Below are 15,968 nucleotides of genomic sequence, written 5' to 3'. Positions count from 1 at the left end.
ACCGTGCTTGCATCCATGTGGGTATCAGCTGTGATTTGACGTAAGGACCAACCCGCCCTTCTCAGTCCGATCACCATACCCCTTGTGAAATCCTCTATCTGCTGGAAGTGCCTTCGTTGACGGCGGCCTGGCATTCCTCCGGGACAAAAACCAACGTTCTTCGATAATTCGTCTGGCAGAAATAACGACACAAATATTGCCCAATCTGCACGTTCCTTCCCTTATATCTTACTTCACGTGCGTCGGAGAGCTGAGGTGCGCATTTCACATCATTCGCATAACTCAGTGACGTGCGTGTACTCTAAAATTTGCATAAATGTCTGACCACTCCTTCTTGGTGTTGCATTTTCAGTGTAAGTTGATGATACCTTTCATTGAAGAAAAAAGCTGTAATGTAACACTTATCGACACAGAAACTGACAAGTTTATATTCAATACTCAATAGTTTACTGTGGTTATTAGTTAAATCGTTAAAATCTGTCACAAAAAACAACGTAATAATAATATCAGCTTCATTGTATATTATGCCTAACTATTTACGAGATGCTTAGACAGATAGCTGCCTTTTATTGAATAGTTTAATCCAGATTCTCGTTCACTCAGCTTTACTTATGATTCAGAAGCTTTCAGAAGCTAACTTGCCAACCATTCGGATTTGAACTTTGAGATTCTCATTTATGTTCATGGTTTGGTTTGAGTTTATCAGTCCATATGAGATCAGTAACATCAAAGCACAAATTTTAATAAATATTATATTAATAATCGAATTTTTTAAAGCATTAACCGACTTTATCAGGACTTGTATTCCTTTTAACCTGTTTTGGGAACATGACGTATATTGAATGGGAACAGAGAGCTTACTCAAGCTATTTTCAAATAGGTGTGGAATGGACAACACAAGCAGGAAGGGTTAACTTTACCCTTTATTTTCTGCAATATCACAGCTACTCCCGCACTTCGGGATACAGAGACCAACCACTTGTGGTCTGAACGTAAAAATATAAAACTATTAACTAAAATTTTAAATAACAGCTGACTTTGAATAGTTTACACAAATACCTAAGACTGGCCTTTAAATAAATTACTTATGTAGTACGCAAACTGCCGAAAACTACAATACGTTTCAAATATCAAAAGGACTAAACCTCTGGTTGATTATATGTAATTTGACAATTTAATAAAACAATAAAATATAGTCTTCTTAATTTTAACAAAATCCAATGTTTCTGAAAAGTTATGTCTACCTGAAACGGCAATTTTACACAGAAAACCTGGTACTGCTTGCATCCATCTTCCTCTGAATGGCTGTAACATGAAAACTCAAACATGATTTTCTTGCTCATGCTTTTGGTGATCAAGTGTGAAATGCTCTAAATCTTTGAGCTTTAAACTGGCTCCGGCGAAAACAAGAGACGAAGATGCATTCATTTCATCAAGAAAGATGGATCCTAAAAAGGATATTGCAGAAGTATTTTTCAATTATTTTTTCTTCGTAATAAATCTAACCAAAAATGTGCCTTTCGGTAGAAACGCATCTTTGAAGAGGATGAAATTACAATTTTTAGTTGAAATAAGTTTTTTCTCACATTTTCCTTATGAACCTGAAATTTCATTACGGCAATGCAGAAAGAATATACACCTGTCCATGTATTTTTTTTAGTATTTCCTGGTTACCAGCAAGCCTAAGAAAAGTCATGAATATTTGTTGTCAACTTTAAAGAGCATGTACGAACTCTTAAAACCAAATATTGCAAATAAGCAAGCATTTTGGTATTTTGACAAGCATTTGGGTGGGTATCTTTCTGTCTATTTCAACAATGCGTCAAATGTTACCTATTTTTTTAATTTACTTTTTTTTTACACTCTTTGTCTTCTGTAGAATATATGCTGACATCTCGGAGGTAATTCCACCAACTGAAAAATGGGTTTATTGGCAATCCTAGTTCTTAAGCAGAACTATCAATACTACTATGCAAGCTCCCCCCCAAAAAAAATCTAATAAAAAATGAAAAACCAGTTTCAAGAGGTCAACTTAACGTGTGCTCAAACACGTACCACATAAATACGTTTTGGCAATACTCGGGGTTGCCACATAAAAACGTTTTCTTTTCCTGATATTTCAGTGAGGGTACAGATAATGAGAAAGATTTTTTAACTAATGAGTGTATTTCTGTACAATGTGAAAACTGTAGCAAATGCATTTATGAATATGCAAAATCTAAAAAATAAAAAATAATTTAGATAAGCACAGAAATTTCAAACTTGTGAAAGAAAATGACAGAAAAATCAGTCCTGTACAGTTAAAAATGCTACATCCTGCCATGCTGATCAGGCGAAGTCATAATCATGGTTTTGATTCGAATAGAATAAAAAATTGCATACTGGAAGCCATAAACTCCCTTAATTCTCTTTATGTACCGATCCAAAGTGTTGATATAGTGCAAGGATACTATGTATACTTAAGTGTTTATATATCTTTCTTCTCTTCATTTTCAACAGCAGGCATTCATACGCCCACTTAACTGTGTACTGAATCTCCTTTTCACTAATTCTAGCAACAGCAATGCAGGTTTCTACTGAAATTTTTTGCGTTGATGGCAAGCTAGAACGGATCTTTCTCACAAGACAAATATTCTTACGAACAATATTTTTATAACCTGATTTCGTTATATTAGGTTGCTTACATCATTTCCTTAATTCCATTAAGTCGCTAACGATCTGCTGCTTTTATTCAGTAACTATTCAGTAATTATATGTAGTGACGTAGGACCTTTTTTGACACCAGCTAACATTATTTGCTTAGCTTTTGTTTAGAACACAGAAAAAAGGGGATCAGGATTCAAGGAAAGCAACGCAAAGGTGGTTTGGTTTACAGTGGAATATGGATCCTAATATTTTAAACATAGATAGTTTTAACTGTTAGTAATGTTTCTTTGGAACTTGTGAAATTTCTGGAAAAAGTATGAAAAATACAATAACAATTTCGACAGGGATAATTCATACAGTTCATTATATTCAATTTTTATATTCTTGGAGGTTCGTTCAACAGTATAAAATAATATTAAGTGCGTGGGTAAGTGGACGGGACTAAAGGATTCATTTGTTATATACGGTTTTTTTTAATAAGAGGTGTTCATTATAGCTGGGTTCGACTGTATGTGTATGCGTGTTAACTGAAAAGATAACTGTCAGTTTCATTAAGTTATTACATGATATAAAAGACTTACTTAATGAAATTAAAAAATAAACAAGTTAAATAAATTTTATAAGTGTTATCTTTGAGAATATTGGAAATTAAGCACTTAACACTATACGGTATTCTCTCCCTCCTTACAGCATGCCATGTTAGCACACTCGGCGCGTATTCGAGAGGTCCGGGTTCGAGTCCCGGCGTGGGCATTGCACATTGTTCAAAACTTATCTACCATAATACAGATTCTCAAATAATTTTTAAATGGTACTTTAGTGATTTGGTTATTAGGACGCATTCTTAATTCCATCAGACCGAGTCTTTAGAAGGTATATGTTTTTTATATTATTTAACATTATTTAGTACAGATTAAATCTTCAAAATGTTTTTTATATTATTTAACATTATTTAGTACAGATTAAATCTTCAAAAACTAATAGAATAGATCCTGCAAAATGCAGAATTTCATTTTTTCCGTAAATTTTTCAGTAGCTAGGCAAATTGAAATATCAACAACATATAAATTTCAAATTCCTGGGCAGAAGTAAATTTTTACTTCATTGAGTTTCATAACCGACTACGTTTTAAGATTTAGTTCGTTTCAATACATCCTACTTGATACTTAAACTGACTACTATTTAGAAAATTCTTAATATCGCAATGGCACCTCTGGCGGAAGTGATGAAGAAAGCAATTAGTGAAGAAATATCAAAAGACCTACATCGCTGTCATTTTCTGAAACACATTTATCGTATCGAGAACATATAGCCTGATCAAGATCTTACAATCGTTTTCAAATACTTGTAATTTAAGGAAGCTTTACCTAATACTCATCTCAAGATTCTCTTATGATTCGTGATAAGAATATCTCATTATGATTATTCAGGTATTAAGCACTTAGAGGAACGTTTTGTGGAAAAGGCTTATCAGTTACATGAACTTGAGCAATTTATTACATATTCCTCTTTTGAAGAATTCAAACGATATAAGAAAATTTCACTACTTACTTGACAAATGATTGTCACAAATAAGAAGTCTAGAAGTGCTCTTGAATCGTATGTTTCTTTGTTATGTCTCATGCTTTAAAATTACTCCCTCATGGTTTAGTTATTGAATTTAGTAAATAAAACCTAATAGTGGCAACGAACTGAACAACAAGCTAATTATGAAAAAGATAAATATAGCAACGTGATTTGAGACTGATTTCGTAGCGAATGTATAGGATGGTTGTAGCAGTAGGTGATGAAAGAACATAAGTAAAAAATCTCTCTATGGGTGACATTGCACTCCTGGAAGATGAGAAGAAACAATCCATTAGCCTCTAGACAATATCATATTTCCTATGTTGTTAGAATTTCCATAGTAGAGACACAGCTTGATGTCTTATTCCTTACAGTACTACATCAACTTTGCCTCTTAAGATATCAGTTACAGAATGATAATCTTAGAGTTAGATATGTTCTAACTACTGAGATGGATGACCGAGAGTGAAATGCATCACAGCCTGTCAACGGTTAAGATTCTGACCTCTCCAAAAGACTTCTGCTGTGGCCCCATAGAACTGTCCTTCAGGTGTGAGCAGATCTACCGCATCATGTGACCGCCACGTGAATTAAATTTTAAATTTAGTTTCCTTCAGATCTCGTAAGTCAAGGTGGGTGTTGTGTACCAGATAGCAGAACTCTTATTCAACGTGCGCAGTGTCATGTTAAGAGACTTCGAACATTTAAGAATTTTATTTGGAGCTCAGTTGTCAACCCACCTAGAGAGAAAATCCTTTCTAATTGAAAATCAGTATACCTATTATTGCAAGTAATTTAATATAATTTATGTTTCGATTTTTTCTTTGAGAATTCAGATATTACAATGAACGTTCATATTGTAACTTTGAATCCGTTTTTAGTACGCTGCATTAGGCATAAAATATATTTTGTTTCCTTACAAATTCAAATTTTGTATAATTATTCTTGGACGAATACTAATTTTTGTGCATAATATAATTCGATCTTAGGCTGTAAAGTAGTTTTTTTACCCTTCAATGCATAACAATTAAGTAACGAATACTGTGACATTTGTTAAATGTGATAAATTGTTATGGTTTAAAAATTCATGCGTATTTCCTGGTCAGATACTGGAAAAGCAAATATTTTACTGAAACCTTGCAAAAAGCTATATGAAATACAACGAATGAAGAAGATTACTCTTTCCTCTAACATATTATATATGTCAGAAACACACTAGGCAAAAGAGCATGAAAATGAGCTTTGACTAATAATGATACATAAAATTAATGACTTTGAATCATGCAGGAAAAGCCAAATGACAAGTCGTTACGCTAAAATCTTAAACTGTTTGACTTAGTCAGGGAATAAACATTCTGACTGGCTGTCACGGAATACTCGTGAATGGCGAGGAAACATTATATGGGAATGTTCAACAAGAGAGGATTTTCAAAATATTCTTGTATCTTCTGCTCGAAATTCTCAGATCAAAGCGCATTTATATTTCAGACGCACCAAGTGGAAAATTTGGTTAGATATCAAATTTTCCAAATATTTCGCAAAAGGTTGCCAAACTTATAGTTAAGTTGAATGGTTCCAAGGCGATCTTTTGTTTCGCAAAAACTATTTATTAGTTGTTAACAGTTAAAAACTACATAATTTTAGCAGATAAACCATGATAAATTAAGTATATAAAATTTACTAACACAAGAATTCAAATTTACAATATATGCAACACAAAAATATGAAAACAATTGCGAATATTCACCATGGGAATATGCAAAACCAATACATCTAATATGGATACAAATATTCGAACGGGTATTCGACTTTAACTATGTGCATGTAACTTTCTATGTCTTTCTCTATCTCTATCTATCTATCTATGGGTAATAAAGTGTGCGATTCAGAAGGAGAAGTTGTGAGATTGTAAACTCAGTGTCACGGTTATCATTTTCAACATTTTTTTTATTTATCTTCTAAATTAGTAATTTTACTAATTGAAACTGTAAAATAAAAGTGCCATATTTTTAGATGAAAGCTCGAGAACGCTTTAATCGCAATTTATAGAATAGATGAAATGTTTGAGGAAATTATGATGACGCGATGTTTACACAACACTATTATTTAAAACACTGTTGATACTATTTAAACTTTTTTCTTTCCAATTTGGTTTTAAATTTTACCACTACAGGTTTTCTTTATTTTATTATTAGAAACTTTTAGCTTCATAATTTAAGCTGTTTTTCTTTCGACCTCATCTTCTCACCTTAGTCATATGATTCCCATTTATCAGCATCAATGACAACTGTATTGTGATTTTGAATAAATAAATAAATAAATGTAGAATAAAAGGGAATATAAATCTACAAAACGTAGAAAGCTATCTAACACGAAGAAAACATAAATCAAACAACATGAAATATTCAATTATTGATCTTTCTCTATCTGTATATATACTTATATATATTCAAAGAGCGAGAGAGAAAGATGAGAGAAGAAAAGGATAAGAGAATGTGTATGCCATTAAATTCGACAATGATTAATATTAAAATGTTTAATTTTAACTTTACTTTTGTAGAATTCTATCTCCGCGTACAATATTATTTCCCTGAAGAAGAAATGGTGAATAGCTAAAAACATTGTGCAATGAAAAGGAAAAAATGTCTTGACTGGTATAAACATTCCAGGCTGTCTAAAATTGTATTCAGAGATCAGGATCTTTTGGTCTGGACGCCACTAAGGAGACAGATTTAGTAGCGATGTCAAATGAGCCCATACTCATATTTCTTTTATTCTGGGGGTTGGAAATATATTGCATTTCTCCAGAAGAAGCTGATTTATTCCCCTTAGGCACATATACATTTTTACAACATGGTTATTTTCTTGTTTGAAAATTCATGTACCTAAAATGAAGTCTGCAGCTAAAAACTGGTAACGAAATATTTTTGAAAAAATACAATATTCTTGAAATATAATATAATAAACGTCTGTTCGTCACCACTTTCCCTAAACGGCCACTTCTGAAAGTGATCAGTATCTCTGAGGATATAAGTAAACATCGTTATAAGTACTTGTGATATTATTTTATAGCATAATCTGCCCCTTTTATTAGTTTGATTATGCTTGAAAACTGAAATATTTTGATATATTAAACAAGAAATTACATCAAGAAATTTTGCTGCTAGAAAATAGAACTAATTTTGCAAGAAGCATTAGTTAAACTTATTGAATCATTAATTTTGTCCTTTCTCAGCGTAGTAGCAGTTTATTAGACATGTCTCATTCAAGTGTTATGATACAGTGCTCTTTAATAAATAATTCATCACATTCTTAATGGGTTTACATTATTTTTTACTTCCTGTATGTGTTATCCCTTAGCAACCCAGAACAGAAGCATCAGGCATTAAAAAATATGTTATAATTATATTCAAAGACGCCCTATTATAGCCTGAGTGACCACAATAACTCAATTGAAGATTTAACTACTAAATTAGATTATTTGAATATGGAAAAGCCGCGATGGCTATCTGCCTAAGAGGAAGAATGTCTTCGTACAGGACTCTTTAAGGAAGCCTAAGAGGAAGAATGTCTTCGTACAAGACTCTTTAAGGAAAACTGGCTAGTCTTCCCGCTACACATGGAGAAAATCTCGAAAACCAGTCATGCAGGTAGCCTGTTCGTTGAATTCGATTCAAAAGCATGTCAAACTACCAGTGTTCAATGGTTTTATCAACTCAGTCACTGGTGCAGGGATTTGATTAGAAATATTTTCATTGTTTTAATTGCTTAATTGGCGCTTTAATAACAAATTTGAATATAGCTTATATCAGAAAATTTATTTTATTCATGTTTTGTAACCCGAATTATTCGTATTTAAAGTAGAATATTCATAAAAAAATTATTTTACTCAGCTCTATGTGACATCAAGGATATAAATATCATTTCACATTTGAAATACTTCATTTTTCCATATTCATAAAATCATTTGGCAGATCATTACTTGAAACAAAATACGAAACTTACGAATTTTCAGTGATATCTTAGCATAGTGCATCGGAATTGTTAACACAGTAAGAAATAAAAACTTTCAATCATTATATCGAAATTCCAGTTGCGTTATATCGACGTTCCAATTTTACGAACAACGTTACAGATAACATTATACTTACCTTTTTCCACCGTCAATATTTCATGATTAAATTTAATGAAACTTAGCAATCTTTATAATTAGAATTAATATACGGACAGTATTAGTATTGCATGAGAGATGTTATAACTTCGCAACGTTCATTTATCGCTTGGTATGAAAAGTAAATGCTGAAGCTACTTTCCCACTTCCCCAAGTGCCACCTCTTGAAACCTTAATATTTTCTCTCATCATCACGGATTACCGTTTCTGGTTTGAATATTATTTGGCCTCACCAAAATGAATTACCAATGAATGCATTAAAATTTTATTATGCATAATGAATTATGCATATGCACATTATGCATAATTTATGCATAATGTGAATGAATTAAAATTTTTAAAAACAAATTTTAATTCATTCACCATCGCGAAAGGAAAGGGAGTAGGCCTTGTCTTCCAAAACTCCTTTCACGTATCATGAAACTAACTGGTTCAACCGGAATCTCAACATGTGCTGAAAAGTGATAGCGATGAAAATAATCGAAATGTGAGGTGAAGTTTCTTATAGCTTGTCTTCACACGTTCTGACATAACAAAAAATATTTGAGTAGCTTCAAAACTCGTTCGCTTTCTTTTTCTTGTTTTTGGAAGTTACTCATCTCTTTGATCGAAATTACTCATCTCTTTTGCAAATACGATAGTTCAGCTGTTCCATACTTGCGGATTTTGTTTTAATGTAGTGGGCTTGCATTTTTCGTGGCTTTACTGGTAATTCTAGTTTTGATACTAACTTTGTTGTGTACTAGATATGTTGCTATTAATTGTTCTAAGATTCCTAAACAGACACAATTTAAATTTTAAAAGAATGTTCTGTGTTCTAAAAACCCTAAAGTCTGACAACCACCCAGACCTCCAAAGGCTCGTCTAACATAACTCCAGGGAAACATAGGAAAACATAACTCCAGGGCGTCTTCGGGGCCTAGGCCAAGAGTCGTGATCATTGACCATGACGGGATACAATATTGACAGAGTTTTATTAGGGATAGCCACTGAAAGTGTATTTGGAAATCATGTGTCCGAAAAGCTATGGCGGCTGCTGAATATGCGTTTTGCTTACTAAATAACATATGTCCAGAATTATTATTTCAACGTTTTTTATTATTACATATTTATTCATTATTACATATTTTTTATTATTTTAACAAAATTAATTTATGTTTGATTTCTTTATAAATGATAGAATATTATTTACATATTAATAAAAAGGATTTGTTATTTTAATTACAAAAAGACGTATTTTTTAACCTTATATATTACGGCTAACTAAATCTGCTAGAATACGTTTCCTGATTAAGGGGATTATTATGTTCTTCTATTCTGAGAAGTACGACAAAGAGGAAAAGCCTAATGTATCCTCTGTTTGCATTTGATCACATTTCCAATTTCCTGTTGTTTGTGATTTTTCGGTCGGTAGGTTAATCCAGCCCTAGATCTATCGCTTAAATTATTTGGAAATCATGTGTCCGAAAAGCTATGGCGGCTGCTGAATATGCGTTTTGCTTACTAAATAACATATGTCCAGAATTATTATTTCAACGTTTTTTATTATTACATATTTATTCATTATTACATATTTTTTATTATTTTAACAAAATTAATTTATGTTTGATTTCTTTATAAATGATAGAATATTATTTACATATTAATAAAAAGGATTTGTTATTTTAATTACAAAAAGACGTATTTTTTAACCTTATATATTACGGCTAACTAAATCTGCTAGAATACGTTTCCTGATTAAGGGGATTATTATGTTCTTCTATTCTGAGAAGTATGACAAAGAGGAAAAGCCTAATGTATCCTCTGTTTGCATTTGATCACATTTCCAATTTCCTGTTGTTTGTGATTTTTCGGTCGGTAGGTTAATCCAGCCCTAGATCTATCGCTTAAATTAGTGAAGTCTAGCATTTTGAGAGGATTATCAAGTTGTGAGTTCGAATCCCGTTGAGTAGTTTTCTGGTTTTTCCCACCGAAAATAAACGTTTTACTGTTTCTGCATTTAAAAGAATTCGGTTAATAAAAATTAATATAAATTTTACAATTAACGTGTAATAATTTCGCTTATTTTATTAGTATCTGCAAAATATAATAATATTTATATCAATTTATAAAGTATTTTCCCCCTCCTTCCAGCATGGCTTCGTGGTGTAACGGTTGGCACACTCGGCGCGAGAAGTCCAGGTTCGAGACCCGACGAAGGCATTGCACATTTGTTAGATCTACTGTTTCAAAAAATTCTAATGACTCTATGGTGGCTCCCGAATTTTAAAAGGTGATGGTTAATCATTCTTTACCATCAGGATTCGGCGATATGATCCTTTAAACCCCGGTCGCCCTTTAAATAGGGGGAGTATATAAGGTATTTTCTCCCCCCATTCTGCACGCCTTCGTGGTGTAATGATTAGCACACTCGACGCGTATTTGAGAGGTCCAGGTTCGAGTCCCGGCGAAGGCATTGCTTATTTTTCATGTTTTCTGCTATCGAAAATATCCTAATGACTCTACGGTCATTTAGGTTTAATAATGACATCTTTCTGCTAACGAGGATGTTTTAGAATGAATATACTGAGATTATATTAAGGGGACTCATACAACTTTAACCCCATAAGATCTTCGAATAGGTGACTCTTGCAAGAATCGGGATAACTTACTTATTTTAAAAGCAATTACTTCCAACCTTTTACAGTTGACTACATAGTATAGCTGCTTTGTGAAATAGTCATTAGAAAGTTTTTGTTGTCACAAATATTTTTATAATTTAATCCGCTTTGTGACAACATTTTTCGTCATGTTTCACCCTTGCGCGCACAGTTTAAAACATTCTGTTGCATAATTTAATTCCATATTTAATATATAGCTTTTATAACATTTGGAAACACTGTGAACCTAAAATTCTAAAAATTTCATGTTAAATTTTTATTTTATTTTGAATTGAGTTTATAAAATATATTTTATTAAAACAATTTGTAATGTTTTCATCCATAAAATTTTTCAATATTAAAATATTCATCAGATTTTTGGTTCAGTTAGAAAAGAATGCCCATGTAAAGAATTCTATCAAATTCCAAGTATGTACCATTAGCCATTTTTCAAATATCATGCGCGCAAGGTGGAAACATGGCGAAATATTTTGTCACAAAGAGGATTAAATTACAAAAATATTTATGGCAACACAAACTTTCTGGTTACTAGTTTCCAAAGCAGCTGTATTATGTAGTCAGCTGTAAAAGGTTGGAAGTAATTGCTTTTAAAATAAATAAAATATCTCAATTCTTGCAACAATCACATATTCGAAGATCATGAGGGGTTTAAGGTGTATGAGCCCCCTTAAAGCAATAAAGTAAATGAATGGTTAATTACACATATTAGTTTTAAAGTAATTAAGTAAACTTCTGAATGTAAGCAAAATATCAGTTTAGGTATTCGTAACTATTTTCAGAATCTTTAAATAATAGAGTTATTCTAGAACTACGGTTTGAAGCATCTATCTGCCACACGCCACATGTAAATGAAAAATAAGTTATGCCAAAAACTCTAATCCTTCAGAAAGCATTAGCCTAACATGGAGATGACAGCAAAACATGAAAGGCAGTAACTCTTTACGCTCTAGAGAATGAAAGATCGGTGACTCTAAGGGGATTCAGAGCCACTTGAAGAAGAATGATATATATTTACCTGAGTAAATACAACGTCTGCAGATTACAATTCATCATTTCTGAAGTGACTTTAGAACTGAAGTAAGTGAATAAAAGAATGCCTGCAGCTTGTCAACAAATTGCCCTAGGGATTTCGTAAATATCTGAATAAAAAAAAATTACACATAGCTGAAACGAAGCATTCCAGAATATGGGTAAAACGTGCAGTTTATTTTTAGCCAACAATATGGTAATTCATAGATATTTTGAAGATTACTTCTATACTGGTTATGTTTATAATAAATTAGTATTCTCAGATTGGTTACTGCGGTAGATGTAAATAAATTATAAGATATTTAGTATCCAGATTTTTACAGAAATATTGCTTTAATACAAGTAAACATCCAAGTTTTGCCAAGACCGTGATTAAAGGAATATTTTAATTTTATATCGAACTGAGAACATTTGTATTAAGTAAAATATATGGCAGACGGCATTTCTGTACTAGTGCGAAGTAACTGGAAGAAAAGAGTCTTTTAATTGAATGAAAATGAGTTAACCCACCAACATTATATGTTTTTTTTCTGTGTTACACGTTTATACCATTTTGATTGTTTTAATTAAATGAGACTTATAGTTCACACACGTGGCTCTCTTGGAAATTCTTTGGATGCACCTTGTAAAAGACCAAGGAATTTTCAACAATTTTTACATATTTTGTATCAATTTTATTATGTTTCATTAATTTTACTGAATTGCTTTTGTTTCAATTGTTAATTGTTTTTGTTTTAATTTTGATACAAGTATTTTCTTTTATTGCCCACTTTCATGATCTAATTGTGATTTAATTATTATCACTTGATTATTTAATTAATCTGACAGAATATTGGATGATTTTAATAACATATATCAGTTTTTAATTTGAAAGTTCTCAACTTTAGCTTATATATATATTCCGACCCGAAATATAATCGATACAGTATCTAAAGTGCATGTTTGTTCAGTATTTTTGGTTCGAATGAAATACTAACGAGAATCTGGCCCTTTTTTTTTTTTTTTTTTTTTTTTTTTTGTCTAGGGCGCCCTAGACTTCTGACCTGACATTTTGTGATTTTTATTCTCTGCCGATTTTTTAAAGACACCGTACACATTGCTAACCTTACCCACCACATTCCACTACAGAATGAACAACTTCATGTTACATTATACTGTTACATTATAATTTGATATTACAGAAAATGTGTATATATAATTTCTGACATATGATATATAAAACATTCCTTTTTTCCCTTTCACATAATGTGTGAAATGTTTCTATATCATATATCTTACTCTATAAAAATGATTATTCTATCTGAATAAATAATTTGCATCGAAATCACTGACCAATTTTAAAAAACAACGTTTCCTCACTAATTTCAAGGCTTAAATTTATTACGTACGATACAACTAAACAAGTATAATACCTATTTAGTTATTTTTTATTATTTTATAAACATTATACATCATTTGATTTTTGAATTATTTATTTCTTCTTGTGCAGAATTAAGGAATTCTCTCGCATATGTAATGAAGTCCGGGAGCAAATTTTGAGATTGAAGGACTGCCATTCTTATTTTGCAATTTCGGTTTTATTGCGTCTGGTTGTAATGAACGTTTTCCATTAAAAAGTGTGTAAGGTCCCTCACTTGAAATTCTAAGTTAATGTTGGAAGTGAGGAACCTAGGAACTGATAAGCGAATAATCGCTAGAGTTCGAAGACAGGAAACAACAAGAGAGAAGGGTAAATAACCCTTTATTATTTCTATAAGATTTAACAAAACTCCGCCTGGGAGTGAACAAATAAAGTCCGCACTTTGGACTTGAACTTAAAAGACTAAGAATTAAACTAAAACTAAGATTAACTAACTAAGTATAGCCAAAGCTATCAAGGTTCAAAGAGAGTTGGTCCCTTAACCTATTTTACTACGAAGCTTAGCAAGGGCCTGAGTACGACCGAGCGTAAAACAGCTTTGAGAGAGAGAGCGGCCAAAAAAAGGCGAGAGAGAGCGGCCAAAAAAAGGCAGACGCACGTAGTTCAGAGACTCTGTTTCTCTCTCTGTCTCAGTAAGTAACTTCGTGGTTTAAATACCGCTCCTTCTCATTAAATATTCAGCAAATTCCAAAACTACGTTCTGGCCGGAACTAGTAAGTTGAAGTTAAGAATTTGACAGGAAAGGAACTTTAACTTAAAATTTAACTGTTAATAAAATTAACATAATCCTTACAAGTGTTCTTATTGGAGTTAGAAAAAACGACATGAAAGCAACACCTCTAGTGCGGGTAGTAATCACCACCAAATCAATGATTTTCTGCCAACGCTTTGGTAGTTTCTCAAAACGTTCGGACGAGAAACTTCGTGGCTGCGAGTCCAAAAACAGGTCAACTTCATTTCAGAAGTTCGGACGCCCTGTGCAGAATGGAAGATAGCACCAGCAAGATGTAGCTGCAGGTGTAAAAAAAAAAAGGTAGAAGTCCGAAGAAGCGATGTCGGGGCTAGATAGTGGGTGTGGCAAAAGATACACTTAGAGTCCGTGCAGAGTCCAGCCAGTGAACGCAAACACATGTGGTCTTGCATTATCTTGATGGAGCACTACCTTTTTGCCCCGGAACTCAATTCGACATTTTTCCTTGATAGCAGAGTCAACACGGTCTAGCATCTCGCTACACAACTTACACTCGAAAGTTTAACCTTTTGCAAGATACTCTTTGTGAATAATACCACGCAAATCCGACCACATTCAAAGCATGATCATTATGTTAGTCAAATTGCTCTTTGCGACGCAGCTGACGGATCCACTGGGAGCAGATCAATCCCCTTTTCGGCCTGTGTTGTTGAAGTAAATCCACCTTTCATTACAAGTGACGATCCAATCCATAATTTTGTCCTTGCGCTGATATTCGAGCAGATTAGTGCAGGCCCGAACACATCTGTACTTATCTGCTTGAGTCATCTCATGCGGTATTTAGAAGTTGGACTTGTACGTCACGTTTATGCGATGCATAGAGTGACTAATGAACATGGCACTAAATTCCTTAGTAATTCCTTAGCAAGCTCTCGAGTAATTGCATACTGGCTATCTTCCAAAAGTTCTCGCAGGCGAGCCTCATCACCATCAGTAGTTCTATTCTTGAATGTCATTATCCTTGTTTTTTTCGATACCTCCACAGTGTCATATGATACAACATTAGTATCTAAATGTATATGCATGATTTGGTGACACCCCGTAATGAATGTTTTTTAACAGGACTGGAAGTAAATGAAGGTTCTACTCTGGTAGCGTCATAGTTCCATTTCAGACGCCTTACGCTTATGATAACGATATTTGTTTACAAACTTCACAACATAATGTTCTAAAGCAAGTCTCTCTCTTTCAAATGCCCGAAATCATTTAACAAAACATGATTAAACGTGCCAACGCTAACTCTTTGCTCAGAGGATATTTGCGGTGGAGGGAAACTTTCAATAAAACTCGATACTTAATCTACACTGCATCACTGCTAATGGCTCTTCCTTGCAACAGCAAGGCTTCTTAATAAAGTACATTTGCGAAGCGAAACCATCCTGATTTTACCCAAAAGCTCTCAACGTTATTTGCATCGAAAAACGCAATGCTCTCTTATTTTTGCCTGAACATTGCCTGGGAATTTTGACATTTTTGCCTGGGTTCTCCTCTGTCACAAGAAGTTTTTGGCTCGTTGCCATATCCCAGAAACAGTTTGACCAGCACCTCTTTTATTTTATCGATAGTCGCTGTAACATCATGCATAGATCTGTTACTAAATGCTCAGCCGCGGTAAGATAGCTTCTCCGCAAAGCAGGTTTAGGGTTTCCAGAAATTGGAAAAAGAAGAGAAGGTAGAATTGATAGATTTGGCGCGAAATCGCTCATTTGGCGACAAAATGTACAG

Source organism: Stegodyphus dumicola, chromosome X2, assembly GCF_044657685.1.
Source record: "Stegodyphus dumicola isolate Sdum_Otavi_A_Nest chromosome X2, ASM4465768v1".
Classification (NCBI taxonomy): domain Eukaryota; kingdom Metazoa; phylum Arthropoda; class Arachnida; order Araneae; family Eresidae; genus Stegodyphus; species Stegodyphus dumicola.
The sequence above is the reverse complement of the archived record's forward strand: the minus strand, read 5'-3'. Positions refer to the sequence as shown.